This window comes from Aphelocoma coerulescens, chromosome 3 (assembly GCF_041296385.1).
Source record: "Aphelocoma coerulescens isolate FSJ_1873_10779 chromosome 3, UR_Acoe_1.0, whole genome shotgun sequence".
Classification (NCBI taxonomy): domain Eukaryota; kingdom Metazoa; phylum Chordata; class Aves; order Passeriformes; family Corvidae; genus Aphelocoma; species Aphelocoma coerulescens.
In genome coordinates this window covers 16654711-16661900 of record NC_091016.1, presented here as the reverse complement: position 1 = coordinate 16661900, position 7190 = coordinate 16654711, and positions in this window count along the sequence as shown.

Genomic DNA, 7190 nt, shown 5'->3' with positions numbered 1-7190 from the left:
CCGCAGCGCCCCGCTCCCATTGGGCCAGGCGCGCCGGCCTGCCTAGCAACAGCCTCCGCCGCCGCCGCGTGCCGCTGACGCAGGGCGGCCGATTTTTCTGATTGGCCAAAGGGCGCGCGGGCGCCGGGCACGCCCCCGGGGGCGGGGCTGGAGGTGAGCGGCTCTTCCGGGGCAGCGGCCCGGGCGCGGGGTCGGGCTCGGCTCCGGTTCCTTCCCGCGGGAGGGGCTCGGGGCGTGCGGGTCTCCCCGGGACGCGGCAGGGCCTGCCCACGGCTCTCGGGTCCTCGCTGCGTGTAGGTGGCTCCTGCAGAGCGGGAGGAAGAGTGACTGGGCTCCTTGTCCTGCCCGGGTCTCCTCTGCAGCGCTCGAGGAGGAGGAGCCCCAACAGCCTGAGCTGTTGGCCCCAGGGTCTGCACCCCACTTCTGCGGGGCGGGTGCTTGTTAGTGCTCTGATACCCGGTTTGGGGGAGGCTGCCGCTGGGAATAAGGGGGTCAACGAGCCTGGTGGATCCAAGGGTGAATGGAAATGTGCGTGTGAGCACTGCGAGGCCCAGCATAGGCAGAGCTTTGTGGCTGCTGGAGAAGGCTGTTCCTGGGACATGGGGTCAGGATACTTCCTTGCTTGCATGGGGCAGCTCGGCCAGCTCACTGGCAGGTGGTCCTGTGTCCTCACAGTGGGAGGATGATGTCCAACAGCCTGCATGTGTCACCTTCAAGCTGGTGGTCAAGGTGAGGCAAAAGCAACCAGCAGGTAGTAAGCTGCCCTTGAATCCATGGACCTAAGCAGGACCTGCTGGCAAAGGGCCACCTCGTTAGGGCTCATATCTAGAAGGTCTAAGGTCAATCCTTACTGTCATTGTCCTTAAGGTGGTGTCTGCTGACCTGTTGCCAGAGGTGCAAGAGCTCCCATTTACTTTAGCCAAGCCAGTGGTAAGAATCTCGTGGAATGTGACACGGGAGTAGGGAGAGAAGCAGGGGACTGGGCGGTGTCAAAGGTGCTTCAGCACGAGCGCAGTCTTTTCAGTCATTGGGTTAACTAACCTGGCATGGCACATGGGGAAAAAAATTCCCTAAGAGTGTTGTGAAAGATCAGTGCATCAGCTTACTGTGAGCGTGCTTATCATCTTCATTGACCTGATAGCCATGATCCCCAGGAGCAGAGTGAGGTCCTGGTTTCTGTTGTCCTTCCTCTGTGTCATGCACAAGTGACCCTGGCCACAGCACCAGCACACCCATCTGGGTGCTTGTGAGCAGGGAACTGTGCTAGTGTGAGCAGGTAAAAGCCACTTGCTTGAAGAGTTCGTAGCTATCACCATTCCCTGCCATAAGCTGTCACATGGAATTCTGGATTGGCTTTCCTTGGTCCTGGAGGAGCTCAGCTTCACCAAACTGGTTTTTGGCCCGACTTTGTCCCAGTGTCAAGTGACTGGTGTTAGGGCCTAACTTCTGTCTGTGTGCCACAAGGTGGCCACCAAGGTCATCTCCGAAACGAAGTCACTGGAGGAAAACCTCGCGAAATTCCTGCCCCACTGGATGCAGGCAGGGTGAGAAGGTGGAATTGTCAGGGGGCAGAAAGAGGAGCCCCTGAGCATCATGAAGTTACACAGGGCAAGGGAGGCACCTGAGGGTCCCCAGGGCATCAGGGACTATGGGGGAAGCGGGAGCACCTTTTGGGGAGCTTCATGGGCAGCAGTGCTGCTGGATGGCTCAATGGGGCAGGGGCTTTTTTAGGTTCAAAGGAGCAAGGAGTGGTTGGGGGAGTCCTGGGCATTGGGGACACTGTGAGGCGAGGGGCAGGGAGCTTTTGGGAACTTCAGGAGGATGGCAGCCGTGGTGGGCACTTTGTGGGGGACGGACAAGGGTTGGGGGAGCAGCGGTGGGCAAAGGGGCTGCGGGTGCAAGGCAGAGGGGAGCCAGCGGGGGGCAGGGCTGTCCCATGCCAAGCCCCTGCGTCCACGGATCCCGAAGGGCTCATCCCGCTGAACCAAGGCATGGAGACAGCTTTTATCTCCTCCGGCCCCCTCGGGGAGCATCCCAAAGCAGGTGCCTGGGGAATCATGTTCCCCAGCCCAGACAGTGAAGGACTTCCTGGAAGCCTCTCTTTGCCTCCACTGCACCCTTATCTAATCTCTCTCCACACCAGTGCTTGCCAGTCCAAGCTCTTCTACCCGCCCTGGCCCCTCATCTACTCCCAGCCCTTTCCTTGACTCCTGATCTTCCCTGCCCCACATCTTCCATCTGCCCCTGCCTGCTCACAGCACGTGCTGCCCTCTTCTCTGCAGAGGCTTAAACCTGGAAAACATTTTCCTGGACAGTGAGGGAAACATGAAGATCCCCATCTCCAGATTTTCCAGGAGGTTGTTACTGCAGGATGTCAGTGGGGAGTCCCTCGGGATCTCCCCACATCAGGGGCCGCCCACCAAGGCAGCACTGAGCCAGAGCTTCTGCCAATCCTATGCTTGTGCATGTACTGAGATCCTGCGGGAGAAGCCCTGGGACCTCTTCCTGGCAAACATGTGGAGTCCTGAGGTCATCTCATGCACCCTGCTCTGGGGCTACAAGCCTTGTTATGCCACCAGCCTGCAGCACCTCCCGTGCCAGACAAAGCAGTCCTGTCTTGCCCCAAAGGCAGCCCCTGCCCCAGGACTGCAAGGTGGGGGGTTGGGAGCAGCTTGGGGTGGGGGGGCATTTGGATTCTCCTGCCTTCAGGAAGGATGCATTCAGCATGGAAGGATGGCTCCATGGTCCTTTCCATCTGAATTCTCCATAATTTTCTCTACATGGTCTAGCTAGGAGACAGTTGGGTAAGCAGATGAAGAAGCCCACAGTGCTGAGGAACAGAAAGCTGTCCTCCTAGCAGGCCTCTGCATTTCCAGAGGCTGCCTTTATCAGCAACTTGCAGTGTTTGCTCTGCCTCAGTTCACCTCTCCTTGGTTTTCCTTCCCCTTTCAAGTACCATCTCAAAGGAAATGGCTCTGCCCCTTTTCTGATTTCTCTGCTGTTTTGAATATTCTTGTGCTCTCCAGAGACTTTTTTCACAGTGGTTTCCTAACCAGAACTTTCTCCTGGTCTTTCCAGGTCCCTTAAGTATCTCTTGCTCCAGATTCTGTCTTTTGGGGAGATTTGTTTGAGCTCATCCACAGCCAAACACAGCTCTTATTCCTTCTCTTGAAAATGTTACTTAGGATCAGTGCTCATTTGCTGTCCTTTGCTTTCTGTCAGTCTTCCTCATCTCCAGACCAGGCTGGTAAATCCAGGTGCAGCTGCCTCTGAAGAATACATGATGGGAAGGAGATTGACACTGGTGCAGTCCAGCAGCCTATGTCCTTGCCCCATGGTCTGTCTCCAGGCCTCCTTGGGATCATTCCACACATCCAGAAACTCTTTGGAGTTCTTGCCCATAGCAATAGATTCTACTATTGCTCTATTGTAATCTTTGTTCATGCCTTGAGCTAAGAAATCCCAAATTCTTTCCCAGCCTTTACTCTGACTGGATTTTCCTGTTCTTCCTGTACATGTTTTGTAGAAGTACATGGAGTACCTGGCTGGTAAGAAATCCTGTGTCAGCACATTCCCTCAGCTGTTTTGCATTGTTCAGATGCAGAATTTGTTGACCACACATGGCAGAACTTCACCCTGGGTTGCATATAGCAGCAGCAGAAGCAAGGTTTGTAGTGGACTGTTGCCTCCACAATCAAGTCAACCAGAATTCCACCACAGGGGTTAACTTGGAATTCAGAATGGATTTTGTGCATTGATTTCTGAGGGGGGAAGGTGTGTGGTAATTTCTGAGGCCCACTCACAGAAAGGCCCAGTACTCTCTTTCAGTGGGTCAGAAGGGCAAGTACTGATCCCAAATGGAAGAACCTCTTCAGACTGGTGGGATGACTCACACAACTGGTGTGCTGCAAGGGGTGTCTATAAACTCTTCAGAAGGGACAGGCAAGGAAGGAGAAGGGCTGGAACACAAGTCTGATGAGGAGAGGCTGAAGGAGCTGGGGGAGTTCAGCCTGGAGAAAAGGAGGCTCAGGGGAGATCTTATTGCTCTCTGCAGAAACCTGAAAGGACTTTGTAGCGAGGTGGAGGTTGGTCTCTTCTCCCAGGTCCCAAGTGATAGGACAAGAGGAAAGAACCTCAAGTGCCATTTTCCCAGGGGAGGTTTATATCAGGAAAAATTGTTCACTGGAATGGGCTGCCCAGGGTGGAGTCACTATCCTGGAAGTGTTCAAAGAATGTCTAAATGTGGCATCTGAGGACATGGTTTAGCAGTGAACATGGCAGGGCTAAGCTAACAGTTGGACTCAATGATCCTGAGGGTCTTTTCCAACCCTAACGATTGTATGGCTCTACAATTCAGTATTCTATAAATTATGTACCAGCAGCACAGAGGACACTACACTAAAAAAGAAGAGAGATGTGGTGATTCCTGAATCTTAAATATCTGCTATGATGGGAGAGACCAAGCAAGCACCTGTTTATACACCTACGTGGTTAAGGAAGGGAAGCATTTAGAAATGCTGAGAATAGCTTAAGGCCTCCACAAGAAAATACTTGCTTCTTTCTAGCACAGAGAAAAAGCCAGCTGGTATTAAGACTCACACCACAAAGACTGACTTGCAAGTAATTTTCCTTAGTTGTCCCCAGTAGTAAATGCTACTCTGAGGCATCTCAGAGGATTTGTGACCCCTTAGTCTATTCTCCTTGTTTCAAAGCCTGTGAAGCAGCTTGCAATTCCCTCTTCACAGGACTACACTGACACTCCCAAGGAGCCCCATACAGCCTTTGCAGAGCCTGCTTTTGGAGTGACCACCACTCATGATGTTGTCACCACCCAAAGCTCCTGACAGTCCTCAATTGCAGAACTCAGTCTTCCCAATGAGACATAGAAAATGAAACAAAATCAAATGGACAAGAACACACTCATTTGCTGTTCAAAGCAGCAAAAGTACAACCAGTTTTTCCAAAAGCCTGGCTGAAAGTTTTAGCAATTATGATCTGATCTAGAGAAAATTTGTGAAAATCTCAAATGTTAGGAGAACCTTGTAGAAACAAAATAAAATGCATATCAGCTCATTACACAGTACTTTCTGCTAGTTTTCCATAACTGATGGATAGTAGAGGCTGGTGTTTTAACAATTGCTTCCTCCTTTGTGGTCCAGTGCCTTTTCTTTGCTCCTGGGATTGATTAATTTATGTATTTCTCTGGAATCTCAATGTTCCATCATTTTGATGGAACGCCCCCTTTGGTATAGGCTGGCATTCTCCTGAAAAAAAGGCTAGCATGGAATCCTTCCATCAGAGAGCGTTTGTGGAGCAGCAGGGCCCTGCAGGTACAGGATCCCTCGGCAACAATTCAGAACAAATGGATGCAAGACAGCTGAGACCACTTGTCTGAAGAGCCATTTTCCAGAAACTGTTCCACTTTTTCACTTCACAGGAACACAGAAGGTATTCCAATGGGTCAGCCCAGCAGTGGCAGTGGGAGACAGAACAGAACAGAGCACCTGAGCATGGCTGCTCTCTGCAGTGCACTGCTGTCCTGTCTGTAACCCCGAAGGCAGAGACAGAGCAATCACCAGCTAGTGCTGATACGGCAGGGAATGTTTCACTTGCTCTTCATCTGCCACCACTAGTTTCGAGTGACTTCTTGGCAGGGTGAGTAGTGCTAGGACATGTGAATGGCTTTAAACTGACAGAGGGCAGGTTTAGATGTTAGGAAGAAATTCTTTACTGTGAGGGTGGCAAGGCACTGGCACAGGTTGCCCAGTGCAGCTGTGGATGCCCCAAACCTGGAAGTGTTCAAGGCCAGGCTGGATGGGGCTTTGGGTCTAGTGGAAGCTATCCCTGCCCATGGTAGGAGGGTTGGAACTGGTTGATCTTTAAGTTCCTTCCAACCCCAGCTATTCTGTGATTCTATGAGTGCAGGACCCTCATCTTGTCTGCAAAAGTTGGATTTGTTACCTGGTGTGCAACAAGCCAACAATTACACACTCAAGAGTATAGGCATAGATTGTTTATTTAGGAGTTGCACAGGCCTGGGTGCTCTGTGGTATTCCACAAATCAAGCACAGCAGCTATCAAAACTTTTTACTATTTATACATTTTAGCAAACAAAGGAATTAGTGCTCATTGGCTACAAGTTACATAGTTCTCCTATTAATTGTCATTCTATCTTTTATTTGTTTAATTATTCTCTTGCTTCTCATACTAATTAGTATGCACACCCACTCTTTCTCTTCTTTTGGGTCTGTGGCTTTCTTGGGCCAGTGGCCTCTGAGTTGGTAGCCACAGATGTAATTCCCTGATGGAATTACATTTTACTCAGTTGCAGCTGATTTCAGGACAATTGCTAATGTTGGCTTTATTAGTTTCTTCCCTACTTCCTTTGGGAGTTCTACCAGGTGTCTTTGTGGCCCATAAATTCTTTTTCCAAATCTTTGATAACCTCCCCCTAGGTCTGAGATCACTGAAGCACCTCAAGACCTAAGCTTCAACAAGGCAATTAATTTGGGGTTTTTTTAACACATGGAAAATTGCCTTTCTTGCTGACCAGGCTTAAAAGTATACAGAGATCAAACATCAAAGAACTTCCCTTGTTAAGAAAAAATTTTACATATTCCACAGTTTGCAACACCCCAACAGAGCCAGGGAAGCTCTGTAACTTCCTTGCCTTGCCTGTGTGCCTCTTTAGCCATAAGTCAGATGAGGACGTGCTTTCCAGTGTGGTATCATAACCCTTCTGTGCCATCAAACAGCTTCGTCCCTGTCCTGTTCCCACTGCCGATTGTATCAAAAGGCCGGCTCTGACTCTCTCCGCATCCCCGGACCAGCCGTGCCGTTTCCCCAGATCTGTACTGCCGCTCCGCCCCGGTCTCACAGCCCTTCCGAACGCCTGCAGACCAGGTGGGGGGCTCTTTCACGGGCATACACAGCTCCCGCCCTGGGCAGGGCCGTCCCCGCCCGGACCGAGCGGCGCCGGGACCGCGGGGCCCCGCCCCGGCCCACAGCGAAATGGCGGCCGGGCCGCTGCCCGCAGTAGAGATGGCGCCGCGGCCGCTCCGAGGCGCTGGCGGGCGGGCCGGCTCCGGAGGCGGGGATTGGCGGGGGCGGCGGAGGGGCGGGGCGGGGGGCGCGGCCGGAGGCGGGGATTGGTGGGCGCGCCGGCGGGGCGGGGCGCGGGGCGGGGCCGG